This window comes from Pinus tabuliformis, chromosome 5_2 (assembly GCF_031772625.1).
Source record: "Pinus tabuliformis cultivar Carrire ecotype Pingquan chromosome 5_2, CPIR1, whole genome shotgun sequence".
Taxonomy (NCBI): Eukaryota; Viridiplantae; Streptophyta; class Pinopsida; order Pinales; family Pinaceae; genus Pinus; species Pinus tabuliformis.
In genome coordinates, this window is record NC_142306.1 from 465,706,409 (window position 1) to 465,724,752 (window position 18,344).

Below are 18,344 nucleotides of genomic sequence, written 5' to 3' on the forward strand. Positions count from 1 at the left end.
ACTGTCCAATCATCAAAGTATACCTCCAAAAATTTGTGAAAGAACTCTTTGAACGCCGCAACTACGCGCGAGAATATTGCCAGCACATTTTTTAGCCCAAAAGGCATTACCATATACTGAAGGCATCCCCACTCAGTTGTGAAGGTCATCTTACTCCTGTCTTCTGGTGCGATCTTGATGTGATGGTACCCAAAGAACCCATCAGTGAACGAATATGCTTCCTATCCTCCAACATTGTCCAATACCTAATCTAGGTGGATATTGGTGGCCACCCACCAATTCCACTTGGACCCCCACCATTGTTTCTTTTAGTTTTTCAGTTTCCTTATTTGTAGCACAATTTACTATTTTTGGCAGTTTTTCGGGTCCTAAACTTCAAGAGCTATTTTGAGGCCCTAAACGATGTTTTTTGGGAAAAATGGGAGCAACATGGGTCCACGGACTGATGTTGGCCTTCCCAATGTTGTATTCCTCAGATAGATCTTTCTAACGAGGTATTGTGTGCGTCAAACGAAGTTTGTATGCCAAAGTTACAACCTCGGGAAGTTGATGTACCAATTTACCCAAAATGGGGTCCATAGTTTGGCACTTCATCTCCTAGGCTTAGGGTTTTGGATGTTTATGGTTTTCCATTACTTCTCAAGAATAAATAGGCCTTCGAGCCTCATTGTAAGACAATTCAGAGGCATGTATCCACCACATCTCTCCTTAGAGATAAGCTACCATCGTCCGAGATAGTTTATTTCCATTTATGTTTGTAAGCATATTTCAGTATTTTACATTAATGAAATGAAGTATTATTTCTGTTGTATCTCTGTATTTATGGTTATCTCTATAATTTGTTGCGTTCCTATTTAAATCTGGATCAATGGTATCAAATCGGTCTGTTCTTTCCCTATTTTCTTTGCATGTACCCAACGAGGATGGGATATAAGATGTTATGGCTTGAACTGGTCGAAACTTTGCAAGGCCATCCCTGCAAATCTCGATGGCTTCCCATGGAAGATGAAAAGAAAGATGACAGGGCAGGAGATCATATAAAAATCTTGCTCGAAGACGCTCTCGAGTGACAAAGGAACGCAATGATGGATAAATTTGCCCAGATCCTTCAGCGGCTACCCAGGGGTGACACATCTACTTCCAGTAGCTACTTTGGAAGCGCCACACCCTTTAAGGTACAAGTTAACTTTGATATTCCCATTTTCGAGGGTTAGATAGATGCAAATGCTGTAGATAAATGGTTAAATCTACTAGAAGGGTATTTTTATGTTCATGATTTTTCCGGCCGGGAAAATATTACTTTCACTCTTCTCGAAGCCACCCCCCATGTCAAGGGGTGGTGGGAAACCTACTACGAGAAGAAGGATGAAAGTATGGCCTCACTTTTTTCAGCTGCACCCACTTGGAATTCATTCCAGAATGCCATCAAGGAGCAGTACTACCCTTTCAAAAGCTATGAGGATAAATACATAAAGTGGACCATGCTGCGGTAGGGAAGGGACCAAGATTTGCCAGAGTTTACCAATATTTTTCATACCCTTCACACAAAGTTGGGTATCAAGGATTTTGAGCTGTATTTGGTACTCAAATACTGCGACTTCCTACATAGGTACATCTAGGATGAGATGGAGTTTCTCGATATCTCCTCGCTTGGCATGGCGTACCGATACGCTATCAAAATCGAGCAGAAATTTAAACAGAAGAAGCTATACTTTGGACCTAAAAATCTAATGCAAGGGGAAGTAGCCCCCAAATCACTAAAAAAAGGACAAATCCAAGGCAGGGTGTCCCAAGACAACCCACCAAAGCTACAAGAAAAGAAAAACACCATGAAGCCGAAGAAGGACACTGGAAAGTGGTGTGAGTTCCATAAGAGATCCACTTAGAACACAAGTGAGTATTGGGCCAAGCAGTCATTGGTGGCCGAGCTAAAGTATTCAGAATCAGATGCATGTTCAGACTCTAAGTGAGAACCCAATAAGGGGAATGACAAAGGGAAGCAAATTATCAATGTGGAGCCCAATACCACATTTTCCACCATGAAGATTGAGAAGGAGGAACCCGAAGATCTAAAGGAGGAGGAGCGCCTCTTCCACTCCCAGATGTGGGTAAGGGGCTCCCCGCTATAGTTCTTTGTCAACAGAGGGAGCCAAAATAACCTCATTCGGTAGAGGTCATGGTGCAGCTGGGCTTATCGACCACAACACATCCACAACCGTACACCATCGGGTGGCTTCGCCATGGACAAAATCTTCACGTGAGCCAGCAGTGTCACCTTCCATGCAACATCTAGCCCTTCACGGATGAGGTATTGTGTGACGTTTCTCCCATTGATGTTTGTGATGTATTATTAGGCCAACCATACTTGTGGAAGTGACATGCTATATATGAGTCAAGGCCTCGTGCTATTATTGTCACTTTGGGAAATAAGTTGTACAGGATACCGGAGGTAGCACCACCTACTGCCATCTCTTTTGTTACTAAAAAACAATGCGGTAAGCTCATTTCAAAAACCGAGAAATTTGTTTTCCTGATGATACGCCCTCAAGGAAAGAAGAAGACAGTGGCCATGACCTCTAGACAGGGCTCCTCCGCACAACAACTACAGATGGACAAGGTCGTGGAGGAGTACGAGGACATCTTCACCTCCCCCACATGGGTTCCTCTGCATTGTTAGGTCAAGCACTCCATCAATTTGACCCTAGGTGTGCCACTACCCAATGGACCAATCTATCGGCGCTTCATTTAGGAGACCAATGAAATCAAGAGGCAGATTCAGGAGCTTCTGTAGAAAGGTCACATCCGACTGAGTTCATCACCCTGTGGGAGCTCGGTCGTGTTGGTACAGAAGAAGGATGGGACTTCGCGACTCTGTATTGACTATCGGGCGCTAAACAAGATCACTGTTCAGAATAGGTACCCGATCCCATGGATTGATGACCTTCTGGACAACCTGAAGGGGGAAAAATATTTCAACAAGATTGATTTGAAGTCAGGATATCGCCAAGTACCAATCGAACCCTCCGATGTGTGGAAGACTGCCTTCAAAGCCAAGGGGGGCCTTTTCGAATGGTTGGTTATGCCTTTTGGGTTGACGAATGCTCCGACAACCTTCATGAGGCTAATGGATGACATGTTGCAGCCATTCACCAAATCATTTGTAGTGGTATACTTGGATGACATCCTGATCTTCAACCAGATTTGGGAAGAGCACCTCCACCACATCCAACAGGTTCTCCAAACACTGCGGCAACACAAGTTATGTGCCAACTTGGAGAAATAAACTTTTGGCATGACCCAAGCTCAGTATCTGGGATACATTATTGATGAACAGGGGGTTCATGTGGATCTCACCAAGATCCAAGTCATTCGGGATTGGGCATCTCCAACCACTCTGACAGAGCTCCGCAACTTTCTAGGTCTTTCCAACTTCTACTGCAGGTTCATGTTAGGATTTTCTCATATTACTTGGCCCTTGAGTCAAGTCACCAAGGGAGGAGCGAAAGCCAAATTCTTTTGGTTTGAATCTCAACAGAAGGCAATCATAGAGTTGAAACATCGCCTCTGCTCGGCACTAGTGCACACATTACCAGACTTGCAACAATCATTTGAGATCGAGACAGATGCCTCTAACTATGCTATTGAGGCAGTCCTCACTCAACATGGGCATCTAGTGGCATATCACAGTGAGACACTTTCAGACATAGTCCAGAAGTATCCCACTTATGACAAAGAGATGTATTCGATTGTGCAGGCATGCCGATAATGGAAGCATTACATTTTGGCGAAGGAAACAATAATCCACATAGACCATCGACCCCTGCAATTCATATAGACACAATGGAAGTTTCAAAATGATCGCCATCAGAAGTCATCCACATACCCACAACAATTCCATTTGAATATCAAGTATAAGAAGGGAAACACCAATAATGTTACAGATTGCCTCAGTTGACCACGGATCATGGTGTTAACCAACGTGCTCAACTCTTGTGGGCATGAGACTTCTGATTGGCCACTTCTCTACAAAAGTGACCCAGAATTCAGCCACACATACCAGACACTCTTGGAGGGTCAAAATGTTCCATATTTTAACCTCCAGGATGCCCTGTTATGCTACCTGGGTCACCTTTGTGTTCCTTCAAGTGAGCATGCCAAGATGATTTGGGAAGAACACTATAGTTGGGCTGATGGGCATTTTAGGGTCGAGAAAATGGTAGGAGTACTGCAAAAGTATTTCTATTGGCCGAATCTTCGATAGGATGTTGGAAAGTACATCAGATCCTACACTGCCTGCGCCATTGCCAAACTGACCATCAAGAAGAAAGGCCTCTATACTCCACTTCCTACCCGAAGTTGACCTTGGGAATCAATATCCATGGATTACATGTTGGGCCTTCCTACTACTAAGCATGGAAACAACTGTGTTTTTGTGGTCGTCGGCAGGTTCTCAAACATGGCCATTATGGTGACCTGTAAGAAGAATATCACAGCAGAAGCCACTACTAAACTCTTCTTTGAACGAGTGTGGGTACACTTTGGGATCCCACATTCTATCATCTCAGATCAAGACAAAAAGTTCCTCAGTACATTTTGGTCTAGTCTCTGGTCGATGCTGGACACCAAACTCACTAATTCCACAACCTTCTATCCCCAAACTGATGGCTAGACAAAGGTTGTCAACAGGATGATCGTACACATTCTGCACATGTACAACTCAAAGCATCCACTCACATGGGATGAGAGCCTCACATATGTTCAACACAACTATAATTCCGTTTTCCATAGCTCAATTGGCCACAACCCTTTTCAGGTGGGCCTGGGATTCTAGCCACTATGTCCCATTGATGTCGCCATGCCATTTGCAGCTACTCAGGCAGATTCAGCTCATGTCCAGTTTGAAACAGATAAGGAAAAAAAATTCATTGAGCACATCCAACATATCTACTAGTAGGTCCACGACATTCTAGAGGAATCAAATTCCATGTACAAGCAGCGACATGATCAACATCGGGTGCTACACAAGTTTCAGGTGGGTGACAAAGTCTGGTTGCATTTGTAAAAGGAATGCCTTACCGGAGCCTATCAGAAACTTAGGCCACTCTGATATGGTCCTTATAACAATACCAAGGCTATGGGAGACAATGCATTTGAGCTTAGCATTCCCCCATTCTTTGGCTTGCACCCAGTGCTCAATGTGGACCGCATTCAGTCATACTTTCCACCATTACTAGACACATCGGACATTGCAAAACAACTCACACCAACAGAGTTAAGTCCATATTACATGGAACAAGCTACAACTGATCAGATCATGGACACATAGATCAAGCACACTCATCAGCAGAAGATCCAACTATATTGAGCTGTTAAAGTAGGCCAACTCCTTCACCAGGGCAAGTGGCTCACCAAGGGACCAAGTTCAATAGAAGTTTCCTCATCTCATGGAGGAACTCAATGCAATGGGGACCATTGCTTCCTAACGAGGGAGGAATGATCCAAGTGGATATTGGTGGCCAATGGCCAATTCCACTTAGACCCCCGCCATTGTTTCTTTCAGTTTTTCAATTTCCTTATTTGTAGCACAATTTACTATTTTTGGTAGTTTTTCGGGTCCTAAACTTCCAGAGCCGTTTCGAGGCCCTAAATGACGTTATTTTGGGAAAACTGGGAGCAACATGGGGCCATGGATTAATTTTTATCTCCCCAAAGTTGTAGTCCTCAGATAGATCTTTCTGATGAGATATTGTGTGCATCAAATGGAGATCGTATGCCAAAGTGACGACCCCAGGAAGTTGATGTACCAATTTACCCAAAACGGGGCCCATAGTTTGGCGCTTCATCTGTTAGGGTTAGGGTTTTGGATGTTTAGGGTTTTCCATTTTTTCTCAACACTAAATATTCCTTCGAGCCTCATTGTAAGACAATTTAGAGGCATGTATCCACCACATCTCTCCTCAGAGATAAGCTACCGTCTTCCAAGCTAGTTTATTTCCATTTCTGTTTGTAAGCATATGTCTGTATTTTACATTAATGAAATGAAGTATTATTTCTGATGTATCTCTATATTTATGGTAATCTCTATAATTTTTTGCATTCCTATTTAAATCTGGATCAATGGCTCATTTGTGAACAAAGTTGGGAAAGGATCATGAACCCAGGCATTGTTGAGCTTGTTGAGATCTACACAAATCCTGATTTCATCCTTTTGCTTCTTTTCCTAGACTACCATTGGACTCACCCAGTCAGATTCCTCCACTAGTTCAATAACACCTACTACAAGCATCTTGTCCAACTCTAGACAGACCTTTTCCTTGTAATTGGGATTAAGGCAATATGGTCTCTGCTTAACAAGCTTCGCATATTGTTTTGAAGTTATTTTCATCACTCCCAAATCACTGATGATGCCTTTCAAGTCTGATAATTTTGTGGGGAACAAATCCTGATATTCGCGAAGAAGCTCAACAACCTTATCCATCGTCGCATCATCCCAATAGTCCCCTATCTTTGTAAGCTTTGGTTCCACCTATGTTCCAATGTTGACTTGTCTAGTTTTTAGTAGCACAGTGATAATTGGATTCTCTATTTGTGGTCCCTCAACTTCGTGGTGACCTTCTGCCTCTGGTATATTAATGTTCCTTGGATCCTCGTCTTCTTCTTCAGCAGTCACATTGTAGCACTCCAGAACATGGCATAGCTGGGTGGTCCAATCTGGTTGAATTAGATCCAAGGGGTCCTGTGGTATTTTGAATATCACTGCCTTGACCTCCTACAACGCCTCGTCAATACATTCGAACCCATATTCAAAGATGAATTTCATCAAGAATCCCTGTCTGAAAACGTCCCATTCTTCAGTGCCATGGCGAAGCTTTGTTTCTAACTACCAATTCATTAGTATTACATCCAAAGTGTGACAGAATAAATGTGCCCACTTAGTTTGTGGCTTTGTTCCATAAGCGCCAGTCCATTTTGCTAAGTGATCGTGTGGGTCATTACTCCCATCATATTTCTCTATTAGTCGCAATTTTGGGTGACCAAACTGCAAACTCATAATTCTTCTGTATTCATGCCATCCATCAAAAATCTCTTTTTGTGTACCCCACCATCTCGCAGGGGTAGCACACATCACCAAATCCAAGGCTTGAAAGCGATGCTTCTCAATCACTTCCCTTTCAAATGCATTCAAAAATTTATCTATGTTAGTTAGACCATCATAATAAGGCAAACTCATTACCTTCAATGATACACAGTGTAGAAATTTAGTCATCATGTTACAACGCAGCGTAGATACTTCATACAACTGATTCTGCCAGTGCTCTAGCTCTTCATCTAAATCTGATGTGCAAGAACTTTCATGGTCCCATGCAACTCGTCCATCAGCTGTCAGATTAACCCAATCCTGATCTCACACTATTATTTTATGGATCTGGTCCAAATAATTGTCACTTTCCTCATAATTGCGGACTGGTTTAGTATAACGCGGTCCTTCTGCAAGGTCCAATGGTACTACTACGCAGAGTGATTTCCTCTCAAATGACATTGTTCACCTCTTCAGATTGATTACCCCATTCATGCCGATGGCCCAATCAATCGCAAGGAGCGCAGGGTATTGATTGTTGTCATCCATGATCTCTATCACTTCAAAATCGGCCAATGCACTCGCGCCTTCAAAATCTACTATCACTCCCTGCAATCTTCCCATGGGGATAATCTTCTGCTGATTTTCCATCCTCAATTGAATAAGAGACCACTACAGCATAGGTCTACCCATTCTCTCCCATGTCTATTTAGGTAAAACATTCGCATCTGACCCAAGATCCAGAATAACTTGGTACATTTCATATTATCCTATTTGCGCGATGAGCCTCATCTCATGCCCTGTTCTTTCCTTATTCTTACCAATTTTTCTGCTTTCAGGAGTATTTTCTTTACCTACACACTTATTTATCAACTCTTGTAATCCTTTAACGGAATTGCTATAGCGCAACAGCTTCATACAGGTTTCCAAGAATGTGGTAAGCATGGAGGGGTCCGTTTCTTCAAATAACTTATCCTGACTTCCTGAGGTAGAGGCTTCAACGAAGCTTTTCTTCACTTCCATGAACATTTCTTTCTCATGCTCTAGATCAAACCCAACCTCTTCCTCTAGAGCCTTGCAGACCCATTCAATTTCCTCAGGTCTTTTTCCTTTATCTTCGCCAGTCGTCATTCCACTTCGTAGTACGATATTCACATTAGGATCTTCTTCATGGGGTTTAGCCCTCATCATCTACAGGTTCTGGGTAGGTTGCTGAGCCTGTGCTCTCTTCTCCTACATCTTAGCTATCAATATAGCCTAACCTTCTATCAAGTGATCAAACTGAGTACAATATCGACATGACAGGCATGTCAGGCTTGGACACTCCCATGCGTAATGTCCTAGCACTCCACAATTGTAACAAATGACTTGTCCCCAACCTCTCGTAGGTCCTCCTCCTCCTCGGTCTCATCCGTTCCCCTGGTATCCTCCACGCACTGAGTTTCTGTTTACATTTGATACGTGGGTGTTCTTTCCATCATCAACTCATACCTACGACAGTTATGCTCATCATGGCCCACTAGTTTGCAGAAGTTGTAGAAGAGTTGTTGCGGTGTCTATACAAATTTCTGTAGCAAGTGACAATTGTCTGTTACATGTTTTCCAGCTACTTGATAGATAGCACACCACAACGCGGAACCTGTATTTGGCCCTGCTTGAGTGTCCGGCCTCAGAGGCATTGGCCCACCTCCTGCAACATAATTCTTGACGATAGGGCAGTGATATTTATCATGTCCCTGACTCTTACATTTCAGACACCAAACTTCTTTACACATCTCTGGCCAAGCCACTCTATCTTTATTTAGACATTGAAACTCTAGGCAAAGATTTTGTAACTCTGTGTGAATCTACTGAACTCCCAAAGCAGCATCTTGAATTGGTGTCTCATGCAATCTCATCGAAATTTCCAAGGCTTCCGCCTGGGTCCCAATCTTTTGCTGAGATAAAGCAACCATTAGGTGGGGCGAGAGCGAATCTACAAACCATTCGTGGTGCTGCCCATCTGTAAGATTCATGCTAGCTTCACAGATCTAGCACTTCAGTCTCTGATCCAACTCCCAGGGTGTTTCTCTAGGCCTCATCATGATTTCCTTGAATCCAATGACTGATTGTGACTTAGACTTGGGCATATTGAATTCCTTATTCAGTGCGGTCTGAGTGTCTGCTAATGATGCCATTGGGTTATCAGTGTAGTACTTAATGTACCATGTCAAAATGCGATCTTGTAGAGTAGTAACCAATTGCGCTTTCTTCATATTATCATCTGTAATGTTATGGGTTGTCCATACGACCTTCATAATGAACCAAAACAGGTCCGGGTCCTCATTTCCCAAGCCCTTGAAAATAGGAAACTTCATTGTATTTGACATATTGAATGTTGGCGGAGGTGGTGGCAGTGTGGGTGAAGGTGTTTGCTGTGGAGGTGAAGTTGCAGGTAGTGTGGGTGGATGGGGTGTTAATGGGAACCCTTGCCTTTTTAACTGGGAAATGCTCTGTGGTGAAGCCTCTGTTTCTCCTTCGTTGTCACTCAGAGAAGGTTCAATTAGCGGCCTATATTCAGGGTCTGTCCTTCTTCTTTCCCTGAATGACTTTCCACTTTGCGTAGCTTCAAACATCAAGGTAATGGCATAACCTGCTTTTCACACAAGAGAATCTTAATCCAAATATTCAAATATCTTAAAAACTTACCTGGTGGTCCCTTGAAGAAGCACCACTCTGCTTCGTTGTAGTTAACTGAGGTATCGACCAAAAATTATTTCACAAATCCTTCTATGATGCAATTAAGCCAGTGATCGACAACGCACGCGATCTTATCTTTAGAGGATTCCAATCTCTACACTAGCTCCTGGGCCCACACTATTAGAACGTTAAGCCTCCACCTTCCCTGGCCATCTTCCAATTTAGCGATCCACTCATATAGTTCGATCGGGAAGGAACATAAGAAAATTTCATGTATCTCTATGTACAGATACCTATCCAACCAATTTTCTTTTGTTAGGCACGGATTTATGTTTTCTTGCATCATAAATTCATGGATCTTTATTGTTGGGTGTGGAGCCTGATTATCTTCTTTATTCAGAGGTATCACCACATTGGACCCTATTTTGTAATGTGGCAGCAATGCCACTCGTAATATTTGCACTGCAAGGGGGGTCCAGGCAGGGGCGGCTGCAATAGTTGGGAACACCCACCTGGCGGGGGATTGGGGGAAGCGCCCCCGAAGCTAAAAATATATGTAAATTTGCCTTGTAAAATGTTGTAATTTTGTAGTCAATCTGGGCCATTCATTAGGTGGAGATATGACGGTAGAAGTTATTTTTAATTTATGGTTTTTTTCCCTAGAAGGCAACCCCTCGCTATATATGAGGGAATTGTATTGCATCTATGTAGATTTGTATTCTAAGTGAGAAAGAGAGAGGAGATTATGTGAGAGTGAAGAGGGAATTACAACGGATCTATTGTACGTTGTGTCTCTTCATTTTGATGGATAATATAAAAGGAAGGACCGACTGTTTCTCCATGGATGTAGCCAAAATTGGGTGAACCACATATATCTGTGTCTCTCTTGTTTTATGTGTTTTATGTGTTTATATTTCTGTAATATATAATTTTCTAAAAACTAGTATCAAAGCCGAAGGTCTATTTGGCTGATAAACTCACAAGAGAGAAGGGTTCCTAGTTCGAGTGGGAGCAATGGCAGAAGATGGTAGGTTTAGGGTCGAAAAATTTAATGGAAAAAAATACCAGCAATGGAATATGCAGATGGAAGATTATATGTATTAGAGAGATTTGTACCTACCATTGAGCTGAAAGACAAAGAAGCCGACGACTATGACAGACACATAATGGGATATTCTCGACAGAAAGGCACTTGGAACAATACAGCTATGCCTAGTGGCGTCGGTAGCCTTTAATATTTCAAAGGAAAAGACAATAGAGGGCTTAATGTTGGCATTGTCCAAATTATATGAAAAGCCCTCGGCCTCAAATAAGGTATTTCTTATGAAGTGTTTATTTAATATGAAGATGTTAGAAGGTGGATCTGTTGCTGATCATTTAAATGAATTTAATACAGTTACCAGTGAGTTAAGTTTTTAGGGGTAACTTTTGATGATGAAGTTAGGGCTCTGTTATTTCTATGCTCATTGCTAGAAAGTTGGAATGGTTTAGTTATGGCCATTAGTAACTTTGTCTCTGGATCTGGTAATTTGAAGTTTGATGATGTTGTCAGTGGAATCCTTAGCGAGGAAATGCGATGGAAAAGCTCCGGTGAGACATCAGGTAATGCTTTGACTGCAGAGATTAATAAACTCGCGGGAGAGAAAGGTTCCTGGTTTGAGTGGGAGCAAAGGCGGAAGAAGGTAGGTTTAGGGTCGAAAAATTTAACATCAAAACTACCAGCTATAGAAGATGCAGATGGAAGATTATATATATAAGAGAGATCTGTACCTTCCATTGAGCAGAAAGGCAAAGAAGTCGACGAGTATGACAGACACAGAATGGGATATTCTCGGCAAAAAGGCAATTGGAACAATACGGCTGTGCCTAGCGGCGTTGGCAGCATTTAATATTTCAAAGGAAATGACAACAAATGGTTTAATGTCAACATTGGCCAAATTATATGAAAAACCTGGGCCTCAAATAAGGTATTTCTTATGAAGCATTTATTTAATATGAAGATGTTAAAAGGTGGATCTGTTGCTGATCATTTAAATGAATTTAATACAGTTACTAGTTAGTTAAGTTCTGTAGGGGTAAATTTTGATGATGAAGTTAGGGCTCTGTTATTTCTATGCTCATTGCCAGAAAGTTGGAATGGTTTAGTATTGCCATTAGTAACTCTGTCTCTGGATCTAGTACTTTAAAGTTTGATGATGTTGTCGGTGCAATCCTTAGCAAGGAAATGTGACGGAAAAGGTCATTTGAGACATCAGAGGTTTTTCTTTGACTGCAGAGACTAGGGGAAAAAAATGGAAAGAGGAAAGAGCCCGAGATATCACAGTAAGTCAAGGAAAGGTAGATGCAAGTCCAGATTGGGGATAGTGTGCTGGAAATGCGGGAAGAAAGGACACCTGAAGAAAGACTGCAAGTCTCGGAAGGGAAAAGAAGGAGATGCGCAGCAAGAAAGAAATCATGAAGTGAATGTGATAGGCAATGTGTTGCAAGATGCCTTGATTATTTCATTAGAAAATATTATTGATGCCTGGGTGGTAGATTCAGGGGCCTCATTCCATGCCACACCTGACAGGAAACATTTTCATGATTATCTTCAAGGAGATTTTGGATAGGTTTGATTGGGTGATGATAAACCCTGTAAAATGATTATAATGGGTACAATTTTCATAAAACAACGAAATGGAAATAAATGGCTATTGAAGGAGGTAAGGCATGTTCCAGATTTGAAGAAAAATCTAATTTCAACAGGGCAATTAGGAGGTGAAGGCTATGTGACTACTTTTACAGATAAAACCTGGAAGGTCACTAAAGGATCCTTGGTAATAGCAAAAGGAGAAAAGGTTGGTACATTGTATTTATGCAATGGTATTTCTAATTCTGTTAATGCTTTAACCTCTACAAGAGAATATATGACATTGTGGCATCATAGAGTTGGGTGCATGAATGAGAAGGGGATGCAGATTCTTCACTCAAGAAATTTGTTGCCAGGTTTGAAGCATGTTTATTTAAAATTTTGTGAGAATTGTGTTTATGGAAAAAGAGAGAGAGTCAGATTCCTCAGATTTGGGAAAGAAAAGAAGAGTGAAAAATTAGATCTTGTGCATACAAATGTATGGGGACCTATTCAGGAATCATCTCTCGGTGGCTCTCATTATTATGTTACTTTTATTGATGATGCAACCAGAAAAACCTGGATTTATTGTATTCGAAATAAATCTGATGTATTTGATACTTTCAAGAAATGGAAAGATTTGGTTGAAAAAGAGACAGGAAAAAGGTTGAAGTGTCTCAGATCAGAAAATGGAGGTGAATATTGTAGCAAAGAGTTTGATAGACACTGTTTAGAGAATGGAATTCATAGAGAGAAGAAAGTTCCAGGAACATGACAAGAAAATGGTGTGTCAAAAAGGATGAACAAGACAATCATGGAGCGTGCAAGGTGCATGAGATTGCATGCAGGATTACCTTTACAATTTTGGGTAGATGCTGTAGATATTGATGTTTATCTAATAAAAAAAGGGCCTTCAAGTTCCTTGGATGGTGGTATTCCAGAGGAGGCATGGACAGGTAAAAAGGTAAACTACTCATTTTTAAAGACTTTTGGTTGTGAAGCCTTTATCCACATTAATAAAGAAAATAGAGCAAAGCTTGAGGCAAAATCAAAGAAATATACTTTTATTGGATATGGTGTTAATGATTTTGGTTATAGCTTTTATGATTATGTAAAACAAAAAGTCATTAGGAGAAGAGATGTCATATTCAATGAAAAGGTTTTGTATAAGGATTAGCTGTAGAAAAAGAAATAGGAAAAGGAAAACAAAGAATACACACTGCTTGATGAGATCACAGAAAAAGTGACAGTGCCTGAAAATCATAATGATAAAAAACCAGAACAACAATAACAACCACAATAACAACAAGCACCTCAAACACCTGAAAATGGTGTTAGAAGATCTACCAGGATAAGTAGACCCCCTGAATTATACTCTCCTTCATTATATTATGTATTGTTGACTGATTCTGGTGAACCAAAATGTTATGAAGAAGCAGTGCAGGTAGAAACTGGGAAGAAGTGGGAGCAAGCAATGAAAGAAGAGATGGACTCCTTAGCACAGAACCAGACTTGGGACTTCGTCAGGTTGCCTGCAGGTAAAACAACATTGCAAAACAAATGGGTTTACAGGTTGAAGGAAGAAGATGGAGGTAGAAAAAGGTATAAAGCTAGACTTGTAGTGAAGGGCTTTTCATAGAAAAAGGGTATATATTTTGATGAGATAATTTCTCTTGTTGTTAAAATGACTTCAATCAGAACTATTTTAAGCCTAGTAGTAGCTGAAGATTTGCATCTTGAGTAGTTAGATATAATGGCAACCTTTATCCATGGGGATTTGGAGAAAGATATATATATGCAACAACCATAAGGATATGAGGTAAAAGGGAAAGAGAAACTAGTGTGTAGGTTGAAGAAGAGCTTGCATGGCTTAAAATGGATTCTAAGGAAGTGGTATCTAAAATTTGATAGGTTTATGTCTGAACAAGGCTATACTAGATGTAACTCTGATCATTGTGTTTATCCCAAAAGGAAAAATGATGGTAGGTATATTATATTGTGATTGTATGTAGATGACATGCTTGTGGCAGGTTCTAACATTTAGGAAATAAATGTGCTCAAAAGAAAATTGGTGAACTCATTTGCAATGAAGGACTTGGGTGCTGCAAAACAAATCCTTGGTATGAGAATAACTAGAGACAGGAAGAATAAAAAATTAACATTCTCTTAGAGTGAGTACATAGAAAAGGTGTTGAAAAGATTTAATATGTAGAATGCAAAACTAGTTAGTATACCTTTGGCTAGCCATTTCAAACTAGGTAAGGAGGTGTGTCCCAAGGCTCAGTAAGAAATGGCTTATATGTCTAAAGTTCCATATTCATCAGCAGTTGGAAGCTTAATGTATGCAATGGTCTGTACAAGGCCTAATATTTCACATGCAGTGGGAGATGTAAGCAGGTACACGAACAATCCATGAAAAGAACATTGGATGGCGGTGAAGTGGATTCTCAGGTATTTGAGAGATACTACAAATCAAGCATTATGCTTTGGTGGTTCAAACATTGCTCTACAAGGATATGTTGATGCAAATATGGTGGGTGATAGAGAGAATAGGAGGATCAAAATAGGGTATGTGTTTACTGTAGGTGGAACAACTATCGGTTGGGTTTAAAAATTGAAAAGTGTTGTTGCACTCTCAACAATGGAAGTAGATTATGTTGCTGCTATAGTGGTTAGTAAAGAGATGATTTGGTTAGAAAGGTTTTTGGATGAATTTGGTAAGAAGTAGGAGTTGGGCAGGTTATACAACGAAATCCAGAGTGCCATACATCTTGCAAAGAAATACGCATTTCATTCCAAGACTAAACGTATACAACTCAAGTACCATTTCATATGGTCAGTGTTGGAAGATGGATAGTTGAGGCTAGAAAAGATACACACTAGCCAGAATCCTACAGATATTTTAACAAAATTTGTAACTAGAGAGAAATTGAGATTCTGCTCAGTTTCAATTGGTCTTCAAGTATGATGAAGAAGATGAGAAACATCCAGGTCCAATGTGGAGTCATTGTCCAGCAAATGAAGCAGTGGTGGAGTTGCTATAATCAGTCTCCAAGTGGGAGATTGTTGGGTCTGGAGCTTGATTATCTTCTTTATTCAGAGGTATCATCACATTGGACCCTAGTTGGTAATGTGGTGGCAATGCCGCCGGTAATATTTGTGCTGCAAGGGGTGTCTAGGGGGGGGGGGCAGCTGCAATCTTTGGGAGCCCCCTTTGGTGGGGGATCGGGGGAAGTGCCCCCGAAGCTAAAAATAGATGTAAATTTGCCTTGTAAAAAGTTGTAATTTCATAGTCAACCTGGGCCATTCATTAGGCAAAGCTCTGACAGTAGAAGTTATGTTTAATTTAGGGTTTTTTTCCCTAGAAGGCAACCCCTCACTATATATGAGGTAATTGTATTGTATCTATGTAGATCTGTATTTGAGCGAGCAAGAGAGAGGAGATTGTGTGAGAGCAAAGGGGGAATGGTAGCTGATCTACTATAGGTTGTATCTCTTCATTTTGATGGATAATATAAAAGGAAGGACTAACTGTTTCTCCATGGATGTAGCCCAAATTGGGTGAACCACATATATCTATGTCTCTCTTGTTTTATGTGTTTATATTTATGTAGTATATAATTTTCTAACAATTGTTATCAGAGCTGAAGGTCTATTTGGCTGATAAACTCATAGGAGAGAAGGGTTCTTGGTTCGAGTGGGAGCAATGGCGGAAGATGGTAGGTTTAGGGTCGAAAAATTTAATGGAGAAAACTACCAGCTATGGAAGATGTGGATGGAAGATTATATGTATTAGAGAGATATGTACCTACCATTAAGTGGAAAGACAAAGAAGCTGACGACTATGACAAACACATAATGGGATATTCTCAACAGAAAGGCACTTGGAACAATACGACTGTGCCTAGTGGCGTCGGTAGCCTTTAATATTTCAAAGAAAAAGAAAACAAAGGGTTTAATGTCAGCATTGTCCAAACTATATGAAAAACCCTGGGCCTCAAGTAAGGTATTTCTTATGAAGTGTTTATTTAATATGAAGATGTCAGAAGGTGGATTTGTCGCTGATCATTTAAATGAATTTAATACAGTTACCAGTCAATTAGGTTATTAGGGGTAACTTTTGATGATGAAGTTAGGGCTCTGTTATTTCTATGCTCATTTCTAGAAAGTTGGAATGGTTTAGTTATGGCCATTAGTAACTCTGTCTCTGGATCTAGTAATTTGAAGTTTTATGATGTTGTTGGTGCAATCCTTAGTGAGGAAATGCGATGGAAAAGCTCCGGTGAGACATCAGGTAATGCTTTGACTACAAAGAGGGGAAGAAAAATGGAAAGAGGAAAGAGCCTAGGATACCGTAGTAAGTCAAAGAAAGGCATATCTGAGTCCAGATTGGGGATAGTGTGCTGGAAATGCTGGAAGAAAGGACACCTGAAGAAATACTGCAAGTATTGGAAGGGAAAAGAGGGAGATTCGTAGCAAGAAAACAATCATGAAGCGAATGTGACAGGTGATCTGTTGCAAGATACTTTGATTCTTTCATTAAAAAATATTATTGATGCATGGGTGGTAGATTCAAGGGCCTCATTCCATTCCACACCTGATGGGAAACATTTCATGATTATTTTCAAGGAGATTTTGGATAGGCTCGATTGGGTGATGATAAACCCTGTAAAATGATTGGAATGGGTACAATTTTCATAAAACGATGGAATGGAAATCGATGGCTATTGAAGGAGGTAAGGCATGTTCCAGATCTGAAAAAAAATCTAATTTCAACAGGACAGTTGGGAGGTGCAGGATGTGTGGCTACATTTTAAGATAAAACCTTGAAGGTCACTAAAGGATCCCTCATAATAGCAAAAGGAGAAAAGGTTGGTACATTGTATTTATTTAGTGGCATTTCTAATTTTGTTAATGCTTTAACCTCTACAGGAGAAGATACGACATTGTGGCATCATAGGCTTGGGCACATGAGTGAGAAGGGGATGCAGATTCTTCACTCAAGAAATTTGTTGCCAGGTTTGAAGCATGTTGATTTAAAATTTTGTTAGAATTGTGTGTATGGAAAACAAAAGAGAGTTAAATTCCTTAGAATTGGGAAGGAAAAGTAGAGCGAAAAATTAGATCTTGTGCATACAGATGTATGGGGATCTGCTTAGGTATCATCTCTCAGTGGCTCTCATTATTATGTTACTTTTATTGATGATTCAACCTGAAAAGCCTGGATTTATTGTATTTAAAATAAATCTGATGTATTTGATACTTTCAAGGAATGGAAAGCTTTGGTTGAAAATGAGATAGGAAAAAGGTTGAAGTGTCTCAGATTAGACAATGGAGATGAATATTGCAGCAAAGAGTGTGATAGGTACTGTTTAAAGAATGGAATTCACGTAGAGAAGAAAGTTCCAGGAACAGCACAAGAAAATGGTGTGTCAGAAAGGATGAATAGGACAATCATGGAGCGTGCAAGGTGCATGAGATTGCATCTAGGATTACCTTTACAATTTTTGGCAGATGATGTAGATACTGTTGTTTATCTAATAAATAGAGGGACTTCAAGTTCCTTGGATGGTGGTATTCTAGAGGATGCATGGATAGGTAAAATGGTAGACTACTCATTTTTAAAGACTTTTGGTTGTGAAGCCTTTGTCCACATTAATAAAGAAAATAGAACAAAGCTTGAGGCAAAATCAAAGAAATGTACTTTTATTGGATATGGTGTTAATGATTTTGGTTATTGCTTTTATGATTATGAAAAACACAAAATCATTAGGAGTAGAGATGTCATATTCAATGAAAAGGTTTTGTATAAGGATCAACTTCAAGAAAAGAAACAAAAAAAAAAAAACAGAGAATACACAGTGTTTGATGAGATCATAGAAAAAGTGAAGGTGCCTGAAAATCATAATGATCAATAACCAGAACAACAACGACAACCACAACAACAACAAGCATCTTAAGCACTTGAAAGTGGTGTTA